The sequence below is a fragment of the Rhinolophus ferrumequinum genome, chromosome 6, assembly GCF_004115265.2.
Source record: "Rhinolophus ferrumequinum isolate MPI-CBG mRhiFer1 chromosome 6, mRhiFer1_v1.p, whole genome shotgun sequence".
NCBI lineage: Eukaryota > Metazoa > Chordata > Mammalia > Chiroptera > Rhinolophidae > Rhinolophus > Rhinolophus ferrumequinum.
In genome coordinates, this window is record NC_046289.1 from 25,885,058 (window position 1) to 25,911,650 (window position 26,593).

The following is a 26,593-nucleotide window of genomic DNA, read 5'->3' on the forward strand; positions in this document are numbered from 1 at the left end:
TTAGGAGGTAGATCCTTTGGGAAATGGTTAGTGCCCATATAAAAGATATTCCAGAGAGCTCCCTTCCACAGTGAGAAGAAAGCCATCCATGAACCAGGAAGCAGGCAATCACCAGACACCAAATCTGCCCAAGTCTTGATCTTGGACTTCCCAGCCTCTAGAGCTGTGAGAAATAAATCTCTGTTGTTTATAAGCTATCCAGTCTTTGGTGCTCTATTCTGCAGCCCAAATGGACTCAGGGAGTCACATATTGTACAATTCCATTGACATGAAAATTCTAGAATAGGGAAATCTAGAGACAGAAAGGAGACTGGTAGTTACCAGCAGCTGGGGAGAGGGGGATTACGGTGACTGCTTCATGGGGAGGGGGTCTCCTGTGGGGATAACAAACACGTTTTTCAACAAGATAGAAGTGATGGCTGCAGAACACTGTGAACGTACTAAATGGCTCTGAAATATATGATTTAACAATAAAATGGTTAATTTTAGAAGCAGTTATGAATAGAGGAGATGGGCTAATGATATAAGCAGACAGACGGAAGAAAGGCCATTACAATTTAAAATGAAAGCGCATGCATTTGTGAGTTTCCTCAATTAAGGAAAATGAATATTTTTAATTTGACCTTTTAAAAAGCCTGAAAAGAGCAGTGAGACAATGACAGCGTATGGAATTTTGGAGTAAAGAAGCAAGTTCAATTCTTGGTATGACACTGTATTTGCTGGGTGACCTCAAGCCAGTTAAATAACCTGTTGAGTTCCCTTTGTTAATTTCCTTTTAAAATGTACATGTTGAATACCTAGAACCATCCATGACAAGGCACCTTCCTCTACCTTGCTCTCATCAGTAAAGTGAGAGTTCCACTAAGTATTCCAGGTAAGGGTCAAATAAACCGAGTGTAAAAGTAGCGTATAAAGCCATAAAAGTCCTAGACAAATGTTATCATTAATCTAAGAGCCTGCCTGGGTTGTTTGCACAAAATTCAGAGGTTTTTCATCAAAGAAACTTTTATGAATACCATATTTGACAGAAAAGGCCATTACAATTTAAAATAAAGACTCAGGAAACATTTTATTATAAAATAAGTGGGTACCAAAGGTCAGTCCATAAAAACAAATTTGGGCAGAAAATAGGGAAGAGACGGGAATTTGTAACTGATGCTAAGAATTTAATTGATCAAAATATCCCATTTGAATAACGTTGTTGGCTTTCTTCATTATTTATGAATTAGGATGCATTTCAAAAGCTAGATTACATGACGAGATAAAGAGCATCATTCTATTATCTCTATCCACCGCAATATCAGTATTTCTATGAATATAGTACTACATGGAAATACTGATTGTGAGTCTAATCAGTGGCTTTTAAAGTTAAATGAACAACACAGTTTCACTGTTAAACAACTACTTATTTGCCTACAACTTTGCCGTAATATAGAATATGACATGGCATGAAAAGCAAAAATTGAGTCCATTTATGTACGCTCATTTATCTACGTAACAGAGCCATGTGGGTTCCTATTGCTTTATTTTAAAACAAACACTTTCACTTTAATGAGTGTATCATCTTCCACCTAGAAAACTGTGTTATAACGGCAAGGTTGGACATGACCTAGAAACAATCGTGTCAGCCCTCCCTGCGCCTTTCCCTGGCCCCCCCCCCCCCACCAACAGAAACGTTTCTGTGTTAAACCAGGCTGAGGTCCCAGGATCTGGTCTTTACACTGCCTAAATGAAGGCAGAGATTCTCTGATGTGAGGGATTTTAGTGAGTCGAGTACATACTAGAAAAGCTCCCATTTTTGGTTCTTCCATCAACTCGTTTTGAAACTCACATAAGTCATTTACCTTTTCTGTGTCTAGAAAGAATCATTTCTAAAACAGTGATAAAACCAGTTTCTAGGCCCCATGTCAACAGACGTTAACGAGAACTGGATGTGAAACCTACATAGGTAAGGATGTTTCAAGTAAATTCATTGGCTATAAGGCTGGGGTTCGTGAAATTTAAAAAATAGACTTTCATTCATTACAACATAGTATAAAATATTTATTTTTAAATGAAGTACAATAGAAATAGGAATATTTTAAATTTAGTGGTAAAGAAAAAAACCTTCTGCATGTTATTTATATATAGTACATGTATATATACACAGTATATAATTCAGGGACTTTGACCTTAATATCTGAAGAATGTGAATGTTTTTCTGAAAACACACAACTGCATTTCAATTGAATGAAAACATGTTAATAATATTCTTTTCCTACAATGGTTTACAGCTAACAAAAGAGGAAAACTGAAAATATGTTAAGACCATGCATTCCATAACCTCCAAAGAGAGACAAGGTACCTTCGTGGTTACAAGCTGGCCTCTGTCATCAGACTGATGTAGGGCTGAATCCAGACTCCCCCACTTACTAGCTATGTGGTCTGGGACAAGTTACTTCACCTCTGTGTGCTTCTGTTTCCTTATATGTCACAAACCACAGTCCTAGCAAACAGGAAGCCTTCTGAACTGGGAAGCCTGGTTCCCCGATCTGATCTACAACTAACTAGCTGTTGGGACCAGGTCAAGCCACAGTTTCTCTGGACCCCAACTGGACATTGGTATACAACTCAGCATCCTTAGTGTTCCTTCCACCTCTGACCTAGAATTCAGAACCAATTTCTAACTTTCCTTCAAAGACTCGCCAGAATGTCCCATGCCACCTCTCTTCCATCATCACTGCCTATGTCCTAGCCCAATTCCTCTATTCATGACAGTGCTTAAGCTGAATTTCTCAAAGAAGCACAGAACTACTAGGGTTAAGCATTTCCTTCCTCCCAGACTTAGTGTCCCTTCCCTTGCGGCAGTTCCTGTAATACCACCACCTACCACTAGGTGCCATAGGACTCAACATTTATTCTGGGAGCAAACACACTGACCATCCATTCACAAAGCTTCATGCTAAGCCCTGGAGATATAAAAATAAGTCAGACACAGATGCTCTCATTAAAGCGTTCAGAGTCCAGAAGTGTCCACAAAAGCAAGACATGGTAATGTGTGGGTGTCCAGTTATGACAACACAAAGCAGGAGGAGGTGGCAACTGAGATCAAAGCAGAAGGATGAACAGGAGTCTGGGACAGGCCGGTGGAGCCATTCGAACCTAGGTGACAACACAGGCATGGACATCTGAAGCCCCAAAAGTGTAGACACTCAAGACAAAAAAAACATGAAGATGATCTGATCTCAAGGAGATTAAATGTGAGAAGAGCCAAATGTGGAGAGCGAAAGAACAGGGATTCACACCTATCTGGATCAATATAACGTGGTTTACTTGTTTATCAGGAGTCTCCTCTATGAGAAATCCAGTTCTTCCTGGACAGAGTCTTTGTCAGTTCGGTTCATCCTCTATCCATGGAACCTAGAACAGGGCCTGGCACATAGTAGGTACTCAAATACATTTTAATGAATGACAGAACTGATAAGATTCCACCAAAATGCAGTATACCCTTTCTGGAACATTCATCTAGTTGACAACCCATTAAAAGTGCCCAGCAAAGAAAGGTCTTTATCAACAAAGACCTACGTATGAAATCACACATGAGGATTTTCCCTAGCGTTTATATGGGCCAGCCCTGAATTCCGGAATCCACTTTAGGAATCCATAAGTAACTTAGGTAAGAAGGAATATGTGGGAGGGTGGAAAGTATAGAGAGGAGACACCCTATGAATAACAGAACAATTGAGCATCTATGACTCAATCTCTGATTAGTAAATCTTTTGAAAATTGGGACGGCAATTTACTCTGAACTTACACTGCTTTTGTAGCTTGCAGTTACAACAAATGCCAGCTGTTTTCCTTTGTAATGCCAACCACTCTGGAGCAAGAAAAGCCTGGGGTCCAGCAGGTAACAATGCTGGGCAGAGCAGGCAGGAAAAATCCAATATGTGGAAAATGAAGGGGCTTTGAAGTCAGATGGGGAATCGCATCTCAGCTCTGGCCACATTAAGACTATTGTGTGGCCTTTGGCAATTGACTCTCCTACCCTCAATTTCCAGCTCTTCACCCGGAAGATGACAACCCTTTACTTTGCAGGGTTGCTTTTGAAGAGGGAATCAAATAAGTCATGCAAATTTCCTGGCACAGAATGAATGTAGCAACTGATCAGCAGTCTTGTTCTCCACCAGTGCCTGGCCAAGTGAAATTCCCCTCACCCTGGATTCACTGGAGAAGCCTCTCCCAGACCCTCCAGTGTTCTGACTTGGTGCATCTCAGAATGGAGGTCGCCAGCTATTTACCCACTCCTCAGGTGATCATGACGCCCACTAAGAAGCCGACCACTCCCATCACACTGCAACACCACTGACATCGTCCCATGCAGCTAAAAGCCATAAGACGTCGTGCTGCCACTCAGTGCCCAGCTCTCAAAACCCTATTCAGGGAAGTATCTTGTCTGAGAGGTAATCAAATGAGGACTGTAATATAGTCTAAATATTTATACTGTCAAATAAGAATTTCTGTTGATGTCATAGCCTCTCCACCATAGTATGTCAAGTTCACGTTGTTTGCCTCAGCCCATTAAAACCCAGTGGATTTTTTTCTGACATCAGCAATGTTAAGCACTTCCGAAAAACATTTACAAGATGTTTGCTAGCTCAGTAGTACAAGCTTGTTTATATAGTTCTAGTCTGACTGAGTGGGCAGGAACCTCAAGGGGGAAGAAGGAAGAAAACAGCTATAAAGAACAAATAACTCTTTCTATTATAGCAGAGTCTGCCAACGTGACATTTCCTATATACTCAAAGTTCAGATGTTCAATGACAAATTGAGTGTCTGTTTCAGGTAATACACCGAAGATTTTAAAGCAAGGTAACAGAGCTCAACCCCAGCGGCCAATTTGGGGCACCCAGTGCTTTCCTGGGATATAATTACTTGATCATTTCAGGACTACAGTTAGGATTCAGTGGTTCCTAAAAGTTGATTCAAGAACCTAAACTAGACTACCGGCCTCAGTGTCACCTGGGTGAAATTCTAAAGATACAGGTTCCTGGTTCCCATGCTCCAGAAAGTCTCATCCGGTTGGCCGAGGGTGTTCCCTGTTGATTTGGAATGTAAACATTCCCCCAGGGATTTGGAAGCACAGGCAAGTTTGAGAACCACTGACCTAGATTCCATGGAGCCTGCCTTCTTCTCTTCACCTCATCCCTCCATCCTTTCCCACGTTGCCTACTGTTGGGCAGCCATGCTGAGGTTGGGCTCCTTTAACTTCCCTTGGATTTAGGCAAAAACTCACTGTCACAGTTAAACCAAGGGTCATAGGGTCAAACAACTGGCTCTCAATCCTGGCCATGCTACTTAAGTTCTGAGTGACTATGAGCAACTTACTGCAATGCTTATTTAGCCTCTCTGAGACTTGGTTTCCTCATCTAAAAAATGGAACAAATGCTAACCACGCTGTCTGGGTGGTTCTTAGCCTTCCTTGCCTGCTTATCAGAATCAATGCTTCACAGCAACTATAACAAGTGGATGTTACTGTTCACACTCTATAGATGAGAAAGTTGAGCTCCAGAACACAGGTCACTTGCCCAAAGCAGCACAGCTTGTCAGCCAAGAAACTAAAATTCAAATGCAGGGCTAATTCCGATGCCCACAGACTTTCCAACGTGTCAGTCAGTGTTGGTCTCCAGTGAAATTACCTACATAATGTATTCGAAACAAAATTGTATAAATTTTGTATTAAGTATACATCTAAATATAAACATTAAGTATACATCTAAATATAAAACACTTAGTATCTATATATACTCACATACTTAGTAGTAGGCACTACTGGTACATAGTAAAACTGGTACACAGTACGTCCTCAACTATTTTGTGGTCCCTTCCTACTTCCTAGCGCATCAGTGAAGTTGACTTCCCCATACCAATCCTATCTTAAGACATACGGATAAATAAATACAACCCTCTCTGGGTTGCTACAGCTGCCTGACAGCCTAAACAAATAACCTACCAAAGGCACTTACGAAGAAAAATACTTTGCATTCCCTATATTAAACAGTATCCTAAAAATTAAGCTGGGAGGGAGAAGTAGAAAGTTCTTCACATAACAGAATGTGCTTGGCTGTGTGATAAGCCTCCCAGTCCAGTTAGTACAATCGCTTCATGAAGCTTAGGTCCTCCCAGCAGCTTCTCTTACCAGAGCTCTCTGAACTTCACACTGGGCTGGACACCCCCCAGACCTTACTGACTCCCCACCAACTCTTCTTGCCTTTTGAACTCTTCTTTTGTAAACAGTTTGCCCATTATGTCCTTCTACCTCCTCTCTGAGCTTTGCCCTCGTGGGACCTTAATGGAAACCTGGCTTCCCCCAAGGATATTCCCTCATAGCCCGCTGGTCCTCACCCCATATATCTCTCAAGACCAGGAAGTAAGGGAAGCATCCTCCTGGCTGTCCACTGCTGCTTCAAATGATTTCCCTCTAATCTTCCTACCCAGATCCCTGTTCTTGGGACATACAGAGCATTTGGCTATGCCACTTTCTACATATCCTCACTGCTGTGTCCCACCTCCCTCCTGCTTATGAGGTCTGACAATTAAGTTCGTGAACTTGCCACCACACGCTTATATTGGCAGCACTGTCCAAACAGCTCAGTAAGGTTTCATAACCTTGACATATCAGTGTCTCAGCTGTGTTCGTGTCGACGTGTGGTGGTATCTTGGTGAGTGGTGTTCATTATTGTTGTTGCGTGTTTTTATATGCCATCACAAGAATACCTGAGCTTGAATTCGAGCAAACAACAAACATTAAATTTCTTGTTAAACGTGGTAAGAATGGAAGTGAAATCAGGGACATGTCAGTCTAAGTTTATGGGGATAGTGCCATGAAGAAAATGGCAGTGTACAAAAGGATTAAACACTTTTCTGAGGGAAGAGAACACATCACTGATGAAGAGAGGTCAGGGCGGACAGTAACAAGCAGAACTGATGAAAACATTGCAAAAATTCATCGAATTGTGTGTCAAAATCATAGGCTGACTGTGAGAAGCATAGCAGACCAATTAAACATTGATAGAGAAACAGTCAGGAAAATCTTAACTGAAAATCTTGGCATGAGAAAGGTGTGTGCGAAAATGGTCTTGAAGGAGCTCACCGATGACCAAAAGCAAAAGAGAATCGAAGTTAGCCAAGACCTTTTGGAGAGGCAAGACGATGTTTTGGGCCATATTATCACTGGTGATGAAACATGGGTGTACCAATGCGACCCTGAAACAAAGCGTCAAAGTGCACAATGGAAGTCAGCCAATTCTCCACGACCAAAAATATTCTGTCAGTCCAAATCAAGAATCAAAACGATGTTGCTAACCTTTTTTGATATCAGAGGGATTATTCATTATGAATTTGTACCAACTGGACAAACAGTTAACAAAGTTTACTATTTGGAAGTGCTGAAAAGCATGCACAAAAAAAGTTAGACGAAAATGACCTGAACTTTTTGCCAACAATTCATGGCTCTTGCATCACGACAATGCACCAGCTCATACAGCACTGTCTGTGAGGGAGCTTTTAGCCAGTAAACAAATAACTGTATTGGAACACCCTCCCTACTCACCTGATCTGGCCCCCAAATGACTTCTTTCTTTACCCAAAGATAAAGGAAATATTGAAAGGAAGACATTTTGATGACATTCAGGACATCAAGAGTAATATGACGGCAGCTCTGATGGCCATTCCAGAAAAAGAGTTCCGAAATTGCTTTGAAGGGTGGACTAGGCACTGGCATTGGTGCATAGCTTCCCAAGGGGAGTACTTCGAAGGTGACCATAGTGATATTCAGCAAAGGTATGTAGCACTTTTTGTAGGATGAGGTCGTGAACTTAATTGTCACACCTCAAATGCCCTTTCATTTCCTGACTACTCGAGCTCCAGTTCTCAGAGGTTTTCTCCATCCCTTAGTCAACCTCAGTGACTCTAACATCAGAATCAAAAAGCTATCTAAAAAATTGGTTTCTCTGTCCTTTTATTTCCTCACCTGAACCCTTTTCCTCCATCCCTCTGCCCAAGCCATGGTCTCACAGGGCCCCATGCTGCACCTCAGTATCATCAGTACCTGTGCCAACTCAAATCCCTCACTCTGTCCTCCTTCCTTCTTTCCAGCTCATTTATTCTACATTCACTGCAAACATTCTTCAAACTTATTTAGATGCTCAATTTCTTTCTTTCTTTTTTCTTTCTTTCTCTCTCTCTGTTTTAGTTTCAGGTGTACATTCAATCTATCTCAATCTTTAACATCTTTAGGTTACTTTCTTCTCTCACTGGCTCCATCACTCATATAATCACGCAATCACTGCCTTGTAAATATCCTGACCTTCCCTTTCTGTGTCATATTTCCTGGAAAAACTCCAACACTGAGAACCTGAATATCTACCATATAATATCCACACAATATCGAAATATCCAAGCTCACATCCAAGCAAGTGAACACTTTGGCAATGGTGGGGCAGGGCGGGGGGTGAAGAAATCACACAAACAGGCTGACTAATGAGTCAGTGAATACTGCCCACCAAGTCTAACATGTTTTCCCACCAAGTTTGATTTATTCCTTTGTGAACTGGCTATCTCATATCTTCTCCTTGTTCAGACTTTACACACAGTCTCAACTGATGGGCTCACTTTAAACTCCAATGAAGACATGGAAGCCAGCAGCAGGCAAGTCTCTCATTTTGGGTCACCCTCACCTAAACCACCATGTTCTCGGTCTCCTCTCCTACTGCAATAGAGAAAGTGTTGCCACATTTACTAAAGAAAAGTTGCTCCATTTTTGCTCTTAATTGGAAGGTTATAGAATATCTCTCCTCACTGACACCCTACCACCACACTAACAGGGCTCTAGTATAATAACAGTGAATTACAGCAAAAAGACCTCCAAAACACAACACCCTGAGGAGTACTTAAGGAAACTTGAAGTCAACAGAGGAGACTAAAACAGGGGAATTGGAAGCTTCTGGCATCTACAGCTACAGCAAACATTAAGAACAGCCCGACTGCTAGCCAAATTAAAGACAACTTCACACTAAAGGTCTAGTTACCTCAGCGTCTATTACCTGACACATCATGTTTGGCTTTAAACAAAAAATTACAAGGGGTGCTAAGACGCAAGGAAAAAAACACACTCTGAAGACACAAGCAATCATCAGAACCAGACTCAGATATGATACAGGTGTTGAAATTATCATAAAGGAAATTCAAAATAACTATGATTAAATATTTTATAGGTTCTAATGGAAAAAGTTGATGGTCATGAAAACAGAGAGACAGAAACTCTTTAAAAAAAGAAACTCCTTAAAAAGGGAAATGCTAGAAGTCAAAAACACTATAAGAAATTAAGAATGCCTTTGATGGACTCATTGGTAGACTCAAAATAGCCAAAGAAAGAATCAGTAAACTTGAGTGAAGGTCAGTTGAAACTTCCAAAACTGAAAAGAGAGAGAGAGAGAAACAATTTTTTTAATGGAACAGAACATCCAAGAACTATGGTATAATATCAAAGGATGTAACATAAGTGTGATTGGAATACTAGGAGGAAAAGAAAGAGAAAAGGGAGAAGAAATATTTGAAGGAATAATGACTGAGAGCGTTCCAAAGTTAATGACAGACACCAAACGACAGATCCAGGAAGATCAGAAAGCACCAAACGGTTAAAAAACCCACTAGCCTATATCATATTTAAACTGTAGAAAATCAAAGAGAAAATCTTGAAAGAAATCAGAGGGAAAAAACCTTACCTATAGAAGAAAAAGGATAACAATTACAGAGGGCTTCTCATCAGAAACCATGCAAGCAAGATGGTGGTGTGAAATACTTAAAATGTTGAAAGAAAAAAACCCACCAGCCTAGAATTCTATATCTAGTGAAATTATCTTTCAAAGGTGAAAGGAAAACACTTTTCTCAGACAAATAAAAACTGAGCAAGTTCACTAGCAAACTTGCCCTGCAAGAAATGGTAAAACAAGTTCTTCAGGTACAGGAAAATTATATACTGTGTTTCCCTGAAAATAAGACCTAGCCAGACAAGCAGCTCTAACGTGTCTTTTGGAGCAAAAATTAATATAAGACCAGGTATAATATAATACATAATCTTATTTTACTATAAGACTCGGTCTTATATAATGTAATATAAGACCGGGTCCTATATTAATTTTTGTTCCAAAAGACGCATTAGAGCTGATTTTAAGCTGATTAGAGGTCTTACTTTCGGGGAAACACAGTAGGTCAGAAACTTGGATCTACCAGATTAAAGAGCAAAAGAAATAAAGGGAAAATAAAATCTTTTATTTTCTTGTTCTTAATTGATCTAAGAGAAAGAAATAAGAGTCTTTTGAACAATGCTCATGGGACAGAGAAAATAATTTTAAAAAGCCTAGAATATCAATGTCTAACATAGAGTTCTGAAATAGTCCTTGACCATCAGCTAGTTCAAACTAGGGCCGGTGGAATAAATCTAGCCTGCTGCCTGCTTTTGTATGGTCTGTGAGCTAGGAATGGTTCTTATATTTTCAGATGGTTAAAGAAAGTTAAAAGAAGAATAATTTTTTAATAACACATGAACATTGCATAAAAATGAAATTTCTGTGTCCATAAATAAAGTTTTATAAATGCCCATTTGTTTACTTATTGTCTGCTTTTATGCTACAACAGCAGAGTTGAGTAATTGCAAGAGAGACCATATAGCATACAAAGTTCGAAATATTTACTATTTGGTCCTTTACATACAAAATGTTGTGTTTGGGGTGGCTGGTTAGCTGAGTTGGTTAGAGCGTGGTGCTGGTAGCACCAAGGTCGCCGATTCGATACCCACATGGGCCACTGTGAGCTGCACCCTCCTTATAAAAAAAAAAAAAAAAATGTTGTGTTCCTTGAACAAGCCCAATTACTCAATTTTTCAGAGGATGAAACTAAGGCCTGGAGAGATCAAGTTATATTGTAATGTCATCTTGCTAGTTAGTAATAGAGCCAACATTAGAATTTGGGTCTCGAGATCCGAAATGCCTCTCCCGTCACATGAGAGGACTTACATTTTATGAGTATGGGTTCTAAGATTATAGTGTCTAATACTACTGACTAATATTTCTGACTCTAGGGAGTGCAGAAGTAACATTTTATTATTCTCTTATTTCACACGAAAGATTACATGACTGCAAGAGAAGAAGTAGGAGTGACAGAGAAGCTTTGCCAATTTTTATACACAAAAAGGGGATGACTAAGAGAGAGGGGGGATGATGTGTTCCCAGGGGACCCAAGAAGAAAAGCACTCCTATTGGTTGTTTTTAAAAAAAGAATGTCAGTTTTAGTCCTTGGAATTTTGTTGTGTTCTTTTTTCATTTTTTAAAGAACAGGTAAAATCAGTTATCTTTTTTACACTAAAAGTAAGCATTTAAATATCGGGTGCATCTCTTCTGTGACTCCATAATGCACACACTTGGAACAGCAATAGTTTTTCATTTCCTGGTGATAGGAGGACTTAACAAAAGAAAGATCTATTCCTAAAGCTCATCAAGGAGAAACAATATATAATAGGTCAAAGATATAACAATTTAATAGGTTTCTGAGGGTTTGTTACAGTTTTACTCATACTATACAGCTGGAAGACAAACATAGCACAATTAGAATGGACCACGTCCTACAATGAGGAACTACAACAGAACAACCCTTGAGAACAACTAGAAAAGCTGGAGACAATTTTTTCAAAAGGAGAGCTCCCAAGGCAATGAGGACATACAGGGCCAGATCCAAGAGAAAAGGGGGGCGGGGAAAGGAGGAGAGCTGGACGTTTCACGTAACTATTGCTTTAAGCATTTGTTCAAATTCAACATCGATTCATGAAACTACTCTTAGAAAATTTTGAATATTAAAGGAACTTGTTTAATCTGATAAAAGATATTTATAAAAGACAGCAATTGTAATATTTAATAGTCACACTTTGAGATCTTCCTCACTTTTCCTTTATGATTATGATTATGATGAGATCACGAATGAGACAAGGATGCCCAGTAGGACCACTCTATTCACCATTATATTAGAGATCTCAGCCAATGCAACCCGCAAGAAAAAGAAACAAAAAAACAGTCACAATGATTGCAAAGGAAAAAGGAAAAAGTTTTGCTGGTAACTTGACTGTATACATGGAAAAACTATAATAATTTACAGAGAACTATTAGAATTAATAAGTGAATTTAGCAAACTCACCAGATACGACATCAATATATAAAAATCAATTGTATATATTCACAACAAACAACGGGAAAATGATGTTCTCAAAAGGTATAATTTAGGGCACCCAGATGGCTCAGTTGGTTAGAGCGCAAGCTCTGAACAACAGGGTTGCCGGTTCGATTCCCACATGGGCCAGTGAGCTGCGCCCTCCACAACTAGATTAAAGGACAACAACTTGGAGCTGATGGGCCCTGGAAAACACACTGTGCCCCAATATCCCCCAATAATAAAAAAAAATTTTTTTAAAGATATAATTTATAATATCATAAATACTTCAAATACTAGGAATAACTTCAAATACTAGGAATATGTATAAAGAAAGATGTACATATGTTTACAACATAGGGAGATACAAAACAGTAGCAGAAATGAAAGAGCTAAATAAATGAAGGGATATACTATATTAATGAATTTAAATAGTCAACATTCTAAAACTAATTTACTCCCAATTTGGGTTAGAGATTTAATATAGTCCCAATCAAAATCCCATCAAAAGATGATTTTAAAATTCATATAGTATTGCAAATGGCGAAGAATAACCAAGCTATTCTTAAATAAGAACATAGCTGGAGGACATACACTCCTGGATATGAAGACTTATTATTAAGCTATATTAATTAAGACAGTCGGTATCAGTATAAGAATAGGCAAATTGAACAATGAAAGGGGCTAGAAAGCAAAGAGAGACCCACATATAAATGATCACCTGATTTATAACAACGGTGACATTTCAAAGCAGTGGAAAAGAGGAGATTTTTCAATAAATAGTGCTGGGTTAATTACATATGGAAAATAAAATAAATATATATACCCTCCTCGTGCCATAGATAAAAATCAACCTCAGGTGGATTTTTTACCTAAAAAGGCAAAACAAGAGGGCTTCTAAAAATTGGGAGAATAGTTTTATGATCTTAGAGTAGGCAAAAATTTCTTGAACAATCACAGAAAAAATAACCATAAAGGAAGAGAATGATAAATTGGATATTACATTAAAAGCAAAATCTCCTATTCATCAAAAGAGAGTCAAATGGCATGCCACAGAATAGGAAAAGATATTTTAAATACATACGGCTGGTAAAAATATTTGTATTAAAAAAAGAAAATTACAAAACAATAAGAAAAATATGGACAATCCAGTTGAAAAATAGCCAATAAACTTGAATAGGGACTACAAAAGATTAAATAAAAGTGACCAAAAAAAAAATGTATTAAAAAGGCACATCATTTAGTCACTAGAGCAAATTGAAACCAGAAGAGACACCACTACACACCCACCATAATGGCTACAATTCAAAAGTTTGACAATCCCAAGTGTTGAGAAGTGTGTAGAGAAACTGAAACACTCATAAAATGATGATGGGAGTGTAAACTGATACAACCACTTAGAAAACCTTTTGTAAGAACCTCTAAAGTTGAACATATGCACCCCATATCCCAGCAATCCAGTCTTAGGTGTATACCAAACAGAAATGCATTCACATGTGTACCAAACAACACATACAAAAACGTTTATAGCAGCATTATCCACAGTAGCCCTAAACTGGAAATGTCCCAAACGCCCGTCAACAGTAGATGAATGAACAGTTTGTGAAACAATACAATGTGGATTGCTATTCAGCAATAAAAATGAATAAACGTCTGCTATACATCACAACATGGATGAATCCTCTCAATGTTCTGCATAAGAAGCCACAAAAAAAGAATATACACATATAATTCTATATATATTTCAACATGAGACCATATCAGCTTAGTGGTTACCACTGGGGAAAAGGGGTGTGTAGTTCCTGGTGGGGTGCATGAGGTAGTTTCTGGGGAAATGATAATATTCTATCTCTTGATCTGGGGGAGATAACATGGATGTATTTAGTGTTTGAAAATTCATTGAGCAATGATTCATGTACTTTTATACGAATATGACGTACAACAGAATTGTATGTTTAAAAAAGAATAGTGCAAATATTCTGGAAGAAGGATATAGCATCTCTGGTTCTCAAGGTGGCACTTGAGCCACATTAGGTAGAGCAAGGCAAAACGTGATGCAATTGCAGGCATACGGAGGCAAGGATGGTGCATGAGCAACAGGTCGTGTCTGTCACCACTGTATACACTCACCCAATGCTTGTGCAGTCGGTACAGACCAGCAGCAATAATCGCTGAATGAGCTGTCATAGAAGTGAAACAAAATTAGAACTATACCATTGAAGGAATGCCTCACGTTACCCAAAAGCGTTATTTTGGATAATGAAAGTCTTCCAAGACTTATAAAATATCTCAGAACTCTCAAAGAGTGGTTGAATTACTCTGCATTGGTTCTTAATAACTTTCCACTGCTCAACAAGCCCTTTAGCCAGTTTAGAAGATTGGGGCACTTCCTGTTTCCTGTTGCCCATTTTAGTTTTTGGCTCTCCGATTTGCTTCTTCTGATAGGGAAGGATGGGCCTGTAAACTATCCTGACTAGAATATGCTGTTTCACTGGACACATGCATTGGATCAAGGTAGACTGTGACTCTAATCGGGACCAATCAAGGTCCTTCCCTGAGTCTGAGATAAGGACGCTGGAAGAAAGAAGACCCCTTCCCTGTGAGGGGCTGTGTTGAAGGGAAGTAAGGGAAAGGATAGTGAGGACTATCAACTTTTTCCCTAGTGTCACAGAAAGGAAAGTCAAGACAATGAGATATCTAGTAAGAGTGATGACAATATCACTTAAGTCCTGAATCTAGCCATGCCTGAATTCCTAGGTATATGAGTCAGATACATTCCTTTTTGTTTGAGTTGGTTTCAATTTTGCTTTAGTTCAGTTTTGGTCTTTTTGTCACCATTATCATCATCACCATCATCATGTATATGTGGCATTCAAGTCCCTCAACAGAATGGTCTAATTTGCATTTCTAGTTTTGTCTATCACTGTTCATCTTCGTCTAACTAACAGAATGAGCAGACTCAACCACAGGAAACTTTCCCCCACCACCAATTCCCCATAAGCAAAGTTCAACTTAAACCAATCTACTTCCAAATATATTTTTGATAGCCAACTGGTCACTCCTGTTAAGGATAATTAGAAATTTTAAGAAACTGGGGATTAGAAACAGATTTTTTGAAGTGGGGGAAGGGGTTGTAAGGCAGATGGCAGGCAGGAAAAGTGGTTCTTGCAGAGAATCTTTTGAAAGCTAAAGAAAGCCAAAGAAATGAAAACCTGGAATTGACAGCATATGCTTTGGCATGAAGTTAAATATCCTATGCATTGGGGTGAGATATCTGAGAACTTCCTAATCAGTCATGCCAAGCAAGTTATATAAAGTTTATCCCAAGATTTATCCACGTTACCCTCGAGCCACAGAAGATCGGGCATCAAGGGTCAACCTCTCAGTCGGAAATTCTAAAAGGCATTGAGCATCTGGACAGAGAGCCTCACACAATGGAGGAAATGCTCATTTGCATGGGACTTGTGCTTTGACTATAATATAGCAAAACCACTTACAAGCATTTCACTGCAGGTAAGTGATTACTGGAAAACAGTACGAAGTAGCCAGAAATTTATTGTGGCACATCCACTATTACCAACATAAGGTGAGGTAAATGCCATTTATAATCAACTTCGTTTTCTCATTTTACTTTTGGTAAACGTAAATATTAAACAGTTTTGCTTGCAACATACATTTCGCCTATCCCTGTTTCTCCCTCAGTTTGAAGTTCATCAACAGACTTCTCCTGCCTGAAAGGTTTTTAAGGACCTGACTCTCGGTAGGGGAATATTAAAAATTCTTTGCACACTTTGTCACCTCTATCCTTTTACTTACAATGAAATGCCTCAAGAACACTCTTGCCACCTCTGTCCCCTGCCCTCATTTCCGCAGGCCCCAAACTCATTGGCCCTCCAAGGTCCAACTCATCCACTCAACCTCTTCAATGATATCTCTGAGGGAAGTAACTCCTCCTTCATTCCACTTAGATGTGCCTGTATTACCATATTCTGTTTCTCCAGACTTCTGTTTTTCCAAACTTCTGGAAAACAGCCATATCTGATAATCATCACCTAGAAGAGGGTCTTTAGTAGTGGGACTTACTACCAATGTGGACATATAGTCAAGGACCAGGAAGAGCAGTGGAGACCTTAGACCACTGGATGATTTAGATAGGAACCCTCCTCCCCACGCCCAGACTAGGAGTTGACTAAACCAGAGGTTTCCAGAAAACTCTGTCAGTAACGCCCTCAAAGCAATCATAATTTTGTAGCCCTCTTCTGCACCTGGGGAGATTGCAGATCAGTAGTGTTCACCTACGTTGTCTAATGTCACATATCCCTGGCAATGGGCAGAAACCAGCAGCCAAGCCCCTAAACTTCCTGCCATTCTGAAAATTAAAGTGCCTTCCCCCCCGCTCAAAAAAAGAAATCTAAAATATAATCAATAAGTGTTTTCTCTGTGGATGCATCCTTTCTACTTTGACCAGCTGCTGAATCAGTCTTTGTTTTAGAATGTATGGTCATCAGGTAATATAATGGCATCTTCCTCCTTTGGTTTGGAATGTGACACAGTAGCACTTAACATAGCAGCTGAAGAGAAACGTATACTGGACATTTTTAAAAGTTATCGTCTTTCTTCTAGAGAGGTCACAGACAGAAAAAAAACCCAGCCAGCTCAAACTAGTGTTGGGTTTGGATCGGGCATTGTGAGCGATACAACACTTTTCTAATTAGAGTTAGTTGCTAATATTAAAAATGGATGGCAACAACAGGGCCCTCTAAGCAGCCACACCCTTTGTTTTAACACAGTTCTCGTCTGTCCCTAATCTTCCCAATTCTGGGATTCAGCGCCACATGCCACTCATCCTCACACACGGGTGGCTGCTTTGCTTTTAGGGAAAAAAAAAAAACAAAAACGAAAGTGTTATTTGGTACCCATGTCTCTAACAAAAATGGGTGAGGGGGCCGCATGTTTCAAGAATAATGGGTTCATACTCTGAAAGCAAACAATTGGTTTAACAACCGGTTATTATCAATACCTCTCACCTGAAAAGCTTGCTATTATTCCTCTCTTCACCTAGGAAATGTGTACGTATTTCCCAAAGCCTGTCTCTTCCAGATCTGGTTATACAATGTTCTCTCTGAACTGACCTGTACTTACTGTCTTCGTCATCTATTTGCTACCTAATCTGACTTATACAATTCCACACATCCTTTTTCTAAACCTTCACTGAACAACCTTGATTGTTAATTTTCTATTTATTTCAATCATGTCCGAAACAACTGAAATGATGATCTCAAGGGTCTCTGTCTACCCCCCGTCTTCTGATACATCAGAGAGACTCAGGACTTTGGGGGTCAGATAAGAGCTGAGTTTAAGTGTTGGTTTCTCTGCTTACTAACTACCTGACCTTGATCAAGTGGCTGAATCTCATTATTACCTTTGGGTTCTTAATTGGTAAAATGGGAGTAATACCATCTAGTTCTTGATAAAAGGCTTTGATCTACAAAAAGCTTTACACCTGATTATTGTATTAAGAGCAGTTCACTGCTGCATGACAAATCTACAGCTTTGTAGGTTGGGCAAAATTTGTTTAGGAAACCAATTTTTTCTCAAGCATTTACTATGTGTGTGGCTTTGTTCCGGGGCAGGATAATATAGTTTAAAAAAAACACACACACACAGACCATCACCCATTAGAAGAGACAAAGAGTAATGTATCATTACAAAATAGGACTAGGGCCTCACTATATCGTGGATCTGAGGTGGATCTCGCCAAGCAAACAGTAAGGACGGCGGTTGTAACCATTTGTACCTTGCATCCACAACTGCCCCAGTCCACGTACCTGCAATGTGGACCTGCCCGTGCACCTACACCCGAACCAGTCCACGCCTCCACACCAGTACTCGTCCATTCATCCTCCCATTTTCACCCACTCACAGCTGTCACTCTGAAAGTCAATAATTCAGCAGATGTTCAGCAAACTCCTACCATGGGCCAAGCACTATAAGAGATACTGAGGATAGAGAGAAAAAACTAACACATGGCCTCGCTCCAGGCATGGGTCAGTCTGGCACAAGAGATATTCATGTAGCAGCAGTCCCTGTTTCACTTCTCTTCCTGATGGTGATTAACGGCCTTTGCGCTTAAGGAAACAGATTCATCTGTAGCTCCCAAAAGGAAGACCTTTCTTACACCACCCTCTCCATTTAATGTTTGGCCCATTTGCTTCCCAGACCTCCTCAAAGCCCAAGTTACAACTATGGAGCAGGATTCTCCAGGAACTAAATGCTAGGCTGATGCAGCAAGTCCTCAGGAACAGAAAAAAAAAAGGGGGGAACCATTATCCCGAAATTCTTATTTCCCAACCCACTCCTGTTGGAGAAGGTTATTGAGAGGATGTGACCACCAGTTAACCCGCGAGCTGGACCTGGGCAATTGGAGGCTCCTCACACCCTCTCCTGTCCTTGGAATGTATGTTCTGCCCACTGTTTCCACAGTGGGAGCCATTTTCAAGGACACAGCCTTGAGAGAATAAGGTGTTGCTGAGCCCATCTGGACAGTATACATGACTGAACCCTGTTAAGGCCTCTATATAAACTTTGAAGATTCTGGTGGGCAGATGTGGAAATCTACTCATCTTGCGGTCGGCCCAAGACAAGCCTCACATATAAATCCTCTTGCTTCTTAAACCTGCCACCTACCAATCTGGAGTGGTCTGCCTCTTTCCTCAGTCTTTCCTGTCCTCCGTGTACAGGCACCAGTTTCAGATTTCCTCCAGGAATTCCAGATGCTGCAAGCCAACAACTCATTACCAATATCATTAGAAAACACGAAGCGCGATGTGACAGGGTCCGTCTCCAGTCCCCGGGTCTCCTCTGTTTCCTCCTTGCAGCCACATGGACTCAAGGGGTATATTTTTATTCCCTTTTTACAGATGAGGACATTGAGGTTCAGCCGCACAATTAATGGGGTTTAAAATGCCAGTTGTGCTACTTTAAGAGCCAGCCATCACAATCCCCGGTCTGGGCTCGGGGCTGGCCAGGTCTCAGTGAGTGCAATCCAGGTGCCCCTGGTACTTGCAATGAGGTGCCACCACTAGTTAACATTCATGCAGGATACTCTCATCTCAGAAGGCTTTGAGATGCACTTCCTCTCAGTCTCTTGGGTAGGGCAGACACTCGTGAATAACGGAACGCAAACATGCAAAGACGTAGATAGCTTTTCCTTCGATGGTTTTACCTAAGCATTTAGAAAAGCCCAGACAGCTAGTCTCCACCACAGCTCAGCTGAGTAGCTTCAGTTACGTGAATATCTACTTTGCTCATATTCAAATATTGACACATTTTTTTAAAGTTTCCATACATAAAAATAGCTGTACCCTATGTGTGTAACACCTAAGTAGAAGGAAAGCATTCATTTTCTAATCAAAGTAGCCACACAAGAATGACCAAAAAAAGTGGGGCATTTCAGCCGGCTGGAATCTCCTAGCTATCAAATACACGCCCTCAGTGCCCTCTTCTCTTAGATCCTTTAGTCATAAAATGTGGGCCTATCCCCCAGAATGGCCGTGGTGCTCTAAGGAGCATTGTTCTGTCTTTTGGGTGTGTGTGTGTGGTGGGGGGGGGGGGAAGGGGGGGGGGGGGGGAGGGGGGAGGGGGGGGGGGTCGGGACTATTGCTTTCTTTACCTGCGGCTTTGACAGTTAGGGTAATTAGTAGTGAATTTCTTCCCCTTCCTCTTATTGGAACTCCTATGTGGTAGAAAATGAATTGCCTCTTACAAGTCTCAGGAAGGCAACAGTGAAGCATGTGATAAGCTTGGTGGTTTGTAAGGTCTCAAGCAGGTGCTCTGAGTTGTTACTTAATGTAACTCATTAGGTTTAATGTTTACTTTAACTGCCTACTTGTGGGCATTCTTGCTTTCCTTGCAGTTTGAAGAACTGGGTTTCATGACTTCTTATTACTCTTATGACAGACTTACTGGTTCCAAATTCTGGGTGATTATCTCTTTTCTCTTGAGTACTTCGGAAAGCTTTTCCCGCATTGAAAAAGCCGGCATTGATTCAACCAACTTAACATCTACGGGCAGGTATGTTGCTGAGCATGGAACAGATGCATGTGAAGAAGTGAAACAGTGTTTCTGCCCTCAAGGATCTTAAGGCCTAGTTCTCAGTGTGGTCCTCAGACCAGCACAGTCAGCAGCATCTCAGGACTGGTTAGAAATGTCAATTTTCAGGCCCCTCTCTAGACCAACTGAGTCCGAAACGCTGCGGGTGACCCCAGTCATCTGTGTTTGAAAAAACCCTCTTCAAACAAAGATCATTCTCATCAAATGTCAGAACAACCACCAGATTTAGCTTAAGCTAATTTATATTATCTAAATTATATATTATATAAATTATATATCTTATAGTAAATTAAGACTGGGTCATATTAATTTTTTGCTCCAAAAGACGCATTAGAACTGATTGTCCGGCTAGGTCTTATTTGGGAGGAAACATGGTATGTAGTAATCACTTATATCATGCCATATGTTACATTGAAGATGAAATTTGGTAAATATATTCTTTCCAGTTGGCACTGAAAATGAAGAGGTTAAATGCTTTCCTAGGTTCAAAGCATTATGAATGAAGACAAGCTAACTGAGAGGCTAAAGGAAAAATTAATCCCAGTACGGAAACCTCTGAGCGCATCCCTTTGGAAAAATGTTGGCGTGACACATAGCTCCTTACTCATATCTCCCTGATGTTTAACCCCTGGCACAAAACAGAATGTTCAGCAACTTCTGGCAAAGTCTTAGCAGTTCAGGGGATAAAATGCATAGGAGACTATCAGAGAAATAAGAAACAGAATGATCCTGCTTTTACATAAAATTCTCTCCCTCTGGACAAAACATCCAAAATTACTGGCACATTTTATTATCCTAAATACCTCTTAGAGAGTAACTAGACATAGTGATCATAGCACAGTATATACAAATGTCAAAGCATATTGATACCTGGAACCAATATAAAATTGCGTGTTAATGACACTTCAATTAAAAACTTTCTTTCTCAAGAAATGTTTTCTCATTTAAACAATATCTATGTTGGCTATCTTATTCCACAAACCACTCTTAAGTAAGTAAATAACTGACTCATTTAAAGAGACATTTCTGCCACAAAAGCACTGTTGCAATGTTTCACTTGACAAGAAAAAATGTGTTGCTTGAAGAAAGCCAGCATTATTTTACTGAAACTCTCAGCAATGTATTATCAGTAAATGTTAATTAAGGTTTCTTAAAGGAGATGGGAAAGTTAAGAACCAAAGGAATGAATGCGAAAAAGGAAATACCAGGGGCTACCTACATCATCAAAATACCTCACAATAGCTGACATTTCTAGAATTTACAGACTCTTTCAGAAAAGATCGAGTTGTTGAGGGTAGATATATTTATATAGATATTTATGGCATATCCCATAAGATTACCATATTTACACAACAGTTTAGCTTAACAGTAGTATCAGAGGACTCAGAAAGAATTTGTCATCTTGGTTTTTCTTTTCAGCATGCGTGCTTTTTTTCACAAAGTTGTACCTCCAAAGAGTCTCTCAAATTTCCCTCCGTCCTCAACTTACTTTCTTTCACAGGGTAGTCCCATCCATCGCAAAATTAATAAATAAGAAGAATAGGAATAAATAACATAAAGAATATACAACTCACAGAAAGTTTCTCACCAACTCCCCTGTGTCCACTCCATATAATTAATTACCCATCTGCCTATGAAACTTGATATATAAAACCTTGCTAACATATTAAGTTAAACCTAATAGTTTCCTTTCTGTCTACCACGTTTTAACAAAACTCACACAAACTTGCAGTTCAGTCTCTAACTCCATTCAGACACTTATAAGCCCAGTTCTTATTCTTCCACTTCTCATCCTCCTCTAGTGAGAAAAGGGTCCAGTGTTAGGCTTTGCCTAACACTGCTTATTTTGGCAGTTTTACGCTGCTAAAAGGTATTGATTAGAATCTACCTGTAGATCCAGCTCCTAGGCATTGATAAATGCTGAGGAAACAATTCTAAGCCAACAATAAGACCCAAAATACCTTGTTTGTAGCATGGAAATGCTACTCCTCTCAACAAGAAAGAACATTCCTTCCTACTCCAACAAAATTTAAAAAAAAAAATGAAATACAGCAGCTTTCATTCTAAACAAAATTAAATCTTCTGGGTCACTTTCCCTTGTCTCTCTGGCCACTTTTTACGCAGCCTGACAGTAACTGTAAACACAGTCTCTTCAGGCAACCAGTTTCGTTGTCATCCTCTCAGAGAGAATACCTCCGTTCCCTTTCCTGCCGCAGGTCCCCAAAAGAGACCTCATCACCCACTCCCTCGCCACTCGCGTTCTTTTCCTCCAAACCACAAAGGGGAGAGCTTATTTAGAGAAAAAGTTAATGAAGGTTTGCCTTGGAGGTAAAGCTGCCCCACCTGCGATCTCCAAATCATAGGTAGACTGAAGTCCCTAAAAGCACGTACCCTTTGCACGCTCGCTCGTCCCAGTCGGTGAGCGCTTCACACCCAGAAGCCCGGGAACATGATTTCTATGCAGACCTGCACCCATCCTACACAAGTCCACACACCAGCTTGCATTACCACTTATGTAAGCTCGTGCCTCTACAGTCCCAAACTACACACACAGACACACACACACACCCCGACACCTGTCACGCATCTGAAATGGACCAGCATCCACACCCAGGAGATGAAATGACATGAACACACATGAATTGAGGGGTGGGGGGCATGCCGTTTAAAAACATCTTTCCCCCCATTTGTTTCTTTCCCGTTTTTGTCACAATTACAATTACCTTAGCAACCAAAGAATAGTCTTGACTCCCTCTCCGGCTTCGGAATTTGTCCTAAAGCCAAGCTTGCTCCAGGTTCATGGTAAAGCTAGAGAAGCCCGGGGAACGGGGACCGGCAGCCTCTTGGGGGCGGCGGGGACGTCTGGGTCAGTCTCCGAGCTGCTGTCCAAGCTCTCGCCTGGTCCTCTCGAGTTTCCGCGGCGGGGAGCGTGGGGACTCAGCGAGCCGAGAGCGAAGCCCGGGGCCGGCGAGGAGGCGCGGCGGGTACCATGGTGCCAGGGCGCGGGGCGCTCGGCATCTCCAGCGCGCTCGGCGCCCGCCCCGCTCTCCGCGCTGCCGGGCGCTCGTGCCTCGCCCGCCTCTCCCCGCCCCGGCCGGCGGGGTCTATGGAGATGGGTCCGCCGACTCCGTGCCCGTCCACTCCCGCCGCTGCGGAAACGCCGCGTCCAGCAGGAGCGCTCTCCACGGAGGAGGGCAGAGCGCAGGGGCTGCCCCGACTCGCGAAGCCGCTCAGCGCCGCCGCCGGGAGCTGCAGCAGCGGCGCCCGCTGTCGGGGGTGCAGCGGAGTTGCAGGCGGCGCCGCGCGTACCTGGGCGCCCGCACCTGCGCGGGACCCGAGCGGCCAGGGGCGGGGCGGGGCGGGGCGGGGCGGGGCGGTGGCCGGGGCGGGGCGGGGCACCTGAGCTCGGCCCGAAGGCGCCGCCTCCCGGCTCACCTGTTCTCAGCACCCATGAAGGTGCGTACGGGGATTTGCCCGAGAAAGAGAAAACCTGGAAATTTCTGGCACTTTAGCTGCCGCCGGAAAAAACTCAGCGATGCGAGTTTGCGATGCGCAGATTGGCTCAGCGATGCGAAGGCTGGTGTCCATCAATTCCGGGAGCTGGCTGCGTCTGGAAACTTCAAGGGCGGCAGGGTTGTCTTAGGGATTCCTGGTTCGGACTGCTTTACGCGGTAGCTTTTGAATCTCTTGCTGACGTGTGTAACTGGCGCCCTCTAAATTGAAACAGGCTACTGCGATCGTCAGGGATATTGTTTCTAACCTCGTCATTTTTATTGATTCAACATTTACACCACGTTCTGCATTTGAAGTGTGTTGTGATTATGCTTATCGGAAACCACCACAAAAGAACTTTCACGAATAATTAACTCTGCAAATCTTGGGGAAAGAAGAAAAAAGTTGAAGACAGAAAATGAGAAAGGGTGACTGAAACTGACGATATTCTTTAATGTGGGAGCTCTGAAATGTGACATGTACTTACAGATTCAGGAAGCTGCAGGTGGAAATAAAACAAGATTGTTGGTGCTGAATGGTGACCATAGGATTGGTGTGTAATATCAATGCTATCAATATCAAGAACAAATTCAAGATTTATTCTTAAACTGCGTTGTCTCATGCGGGGGAAGGGGAGGTAGAGTTGAAATAAAATAACTTGGAAGGATGGACGACCTGAACTGTCTTCATCCGTGTGGGTGCAAAGGTTGAAATTTAAGGTCTCCTTTCCCACATTCATTTCCTTTCCCACCATTCTATACTGATTAATGGATGTAGTTGTTCTTTCATCCAATAAGCAACAATTAGTCCCTGCCTTGTGTTAGACCCTCTGCTAAGCACTAGAAATGTATGAAGAGTAAATCTTAAATGCTATACACAGTCTCTCTCTCTCTGTTTCTAATTTTATTGTGGTAATCGTTTCGTTTTGCAACATGTACAGATCTCAAATCATCACATAGCATAACTTAAACTTCATGTTATATGTCAATCATATTGTAATGAAGCTGGGGGAAAACATGAAATCAGATATTTATATATATTTATTTATATTGATATATTTTATGTATTATATGGGATTTCTAATATAGGTTATATATAATTTCTTAAATATATGGAAAATATTTGATTTCATATAAAATATTTGATTACATATATATATAACGTGTATACGTCATACACACATACATGCCTATTCTGTGACAATACATTTTGATATACAATTTTTATAAATATAATTTTTATATAATATATATATAATAATAAAAGTAACTTAAAGACAAGCCACACTTTTTGCTGGCATGGCCAACAAATTGGTCTACATACTGGTGAACTGAGCATATTAAGGATATTGGGAGGCAAGTTTCACACAGTTTGAGAAGAAAATTACAGATTTAAGAAGGGAAAAGATTAGATAAACCCAGTGATGTGGCTTTAAATTAGAAGTGATGATATGAAATGATTTCTAATTTAGGTAGATAGGTAGAAAAATATATGTACATGTGTATGTGTGTATACACATTGATATAGTTCCTAGCTCTGTCCACTGAGAAAGCCAAAAATAATAGATCAACACTGCCTCCCATTAAATCCCGAAAGAAAATAAATTTCCTGGTTAGATATTTTAGAAAAGGGTCTTTCTCAAAGGGTGGCTCAAAAGCCACAGTGTCTGCATCACGTGGGGTCCTTATTAAAACATAGCAATAAAGATTCTTGAGCCCCATCTCATACCTGTTGAATTGAAATTTCTAGTGATGGGACCCCCAGAATATGCTTTTGAACAAAAATTTATGTTGGTTCACAAACTGGTGCCTGTACATGGAGGGCAAAGAGACCAAAGAAAGAGGCAGACCACTCCAGATTGGTAGGTGGCAGGTTTAATTAGCAAGGGAACTTACATCTGAGGCTCGTCTTCAGCAGCAGCAAGACGAGTAGATATCAGCACCTGTCCACCAGAATCTTAAAAGTGTGTATGGAGGCCTTACCTGGGTTCAGTCACAGATGGTCTCGATGATACCTTATTCTCTCAAAGCTGCATCTTTGGAACAGTGGGCTGAAGTACATTCCAAGCACAGGGGACAGGTGAGGAACCTCTGATTGCCTGGGTCCCACTGGAGGAGAGGTGTCAACAGGCAGTCACATCATCTCAATAACCTCCTCCAAAAATTTGTGACCAACCGACAATCTCTGGGGTGCTCTCTTCAATGAATGCCCAGCATTTCAGTTACTACCAATTGCATAATCTCCTTCTCAGGAGGGGTCTATGACAGGAAAGCTGACTACAATGTGAAGTGGATTTTTCTCTTTCCAGGATGACGACAGTTTAGCACTTGACCTGTGGTGTTGAAAATCATATATTTGGCAATGGTTATGTTTATATCGTGGTGCTGGAATGGTAATGTTTTGAAACTCAGAAGTAATGTTATGTCAGAGTGGAATGCATATTTACAAAGTCCCAGTGCTTAATAATCAGGATGCAGGGATATGTACATGTGTAATTAATGCATATGGGAGAAAATTTCCATCAACAATAACAAGTTTGTTTTAAAACCTACACCAGCCACAAAATAACCATGGGATTCTCTCCACACCAATTGTTTGGACCAAGCTTCTTCATCAGACGACCTTTTAGGCACTATTTCAGGCACCACCCTTAAAGATCCTGTGGACAGAACTGTCACAGAATAGGCAGCTGCTTGTGTGATATGACTTGAAGTGTTGGACAGGTCCCCTCAACAAAAAATATCTGTTCCTCACC

General features: G+C 40.9%; 1 protein-coding gene across 9 annotated transcripts in view; it reads right to left on the reverse strand.

Annotated features, from left to right (window-relative positions):
- The window catches only part of RGS6 (regulator of G protein signaling 6), a 475,600-nt gene extending 452,043 nt beyond the window's left edge, over positions 1-23,557 (reverse strand). For 3 of the 9 annotated variants that reach the window (XM_033108145.1, XM_033108143.1, XM_033108144.1), the window contains exon 1: positions 23,070-23,548. The gene's annotated coding sequence lies outside the window, so the exon portion shown is untranslated. Of the gene's footprint in view, positions 1-23,069 lie in introns of all 9 variants that reach the window. The other 6 variants (XM_033108142.1, XM_033108139.1, XM_033108137.1 and 3 more) reach the window with 5 other exon arrangements.
- Between the last annotated feature and the right edge of the window lie 3,036 nt (positions 23,558-26,593).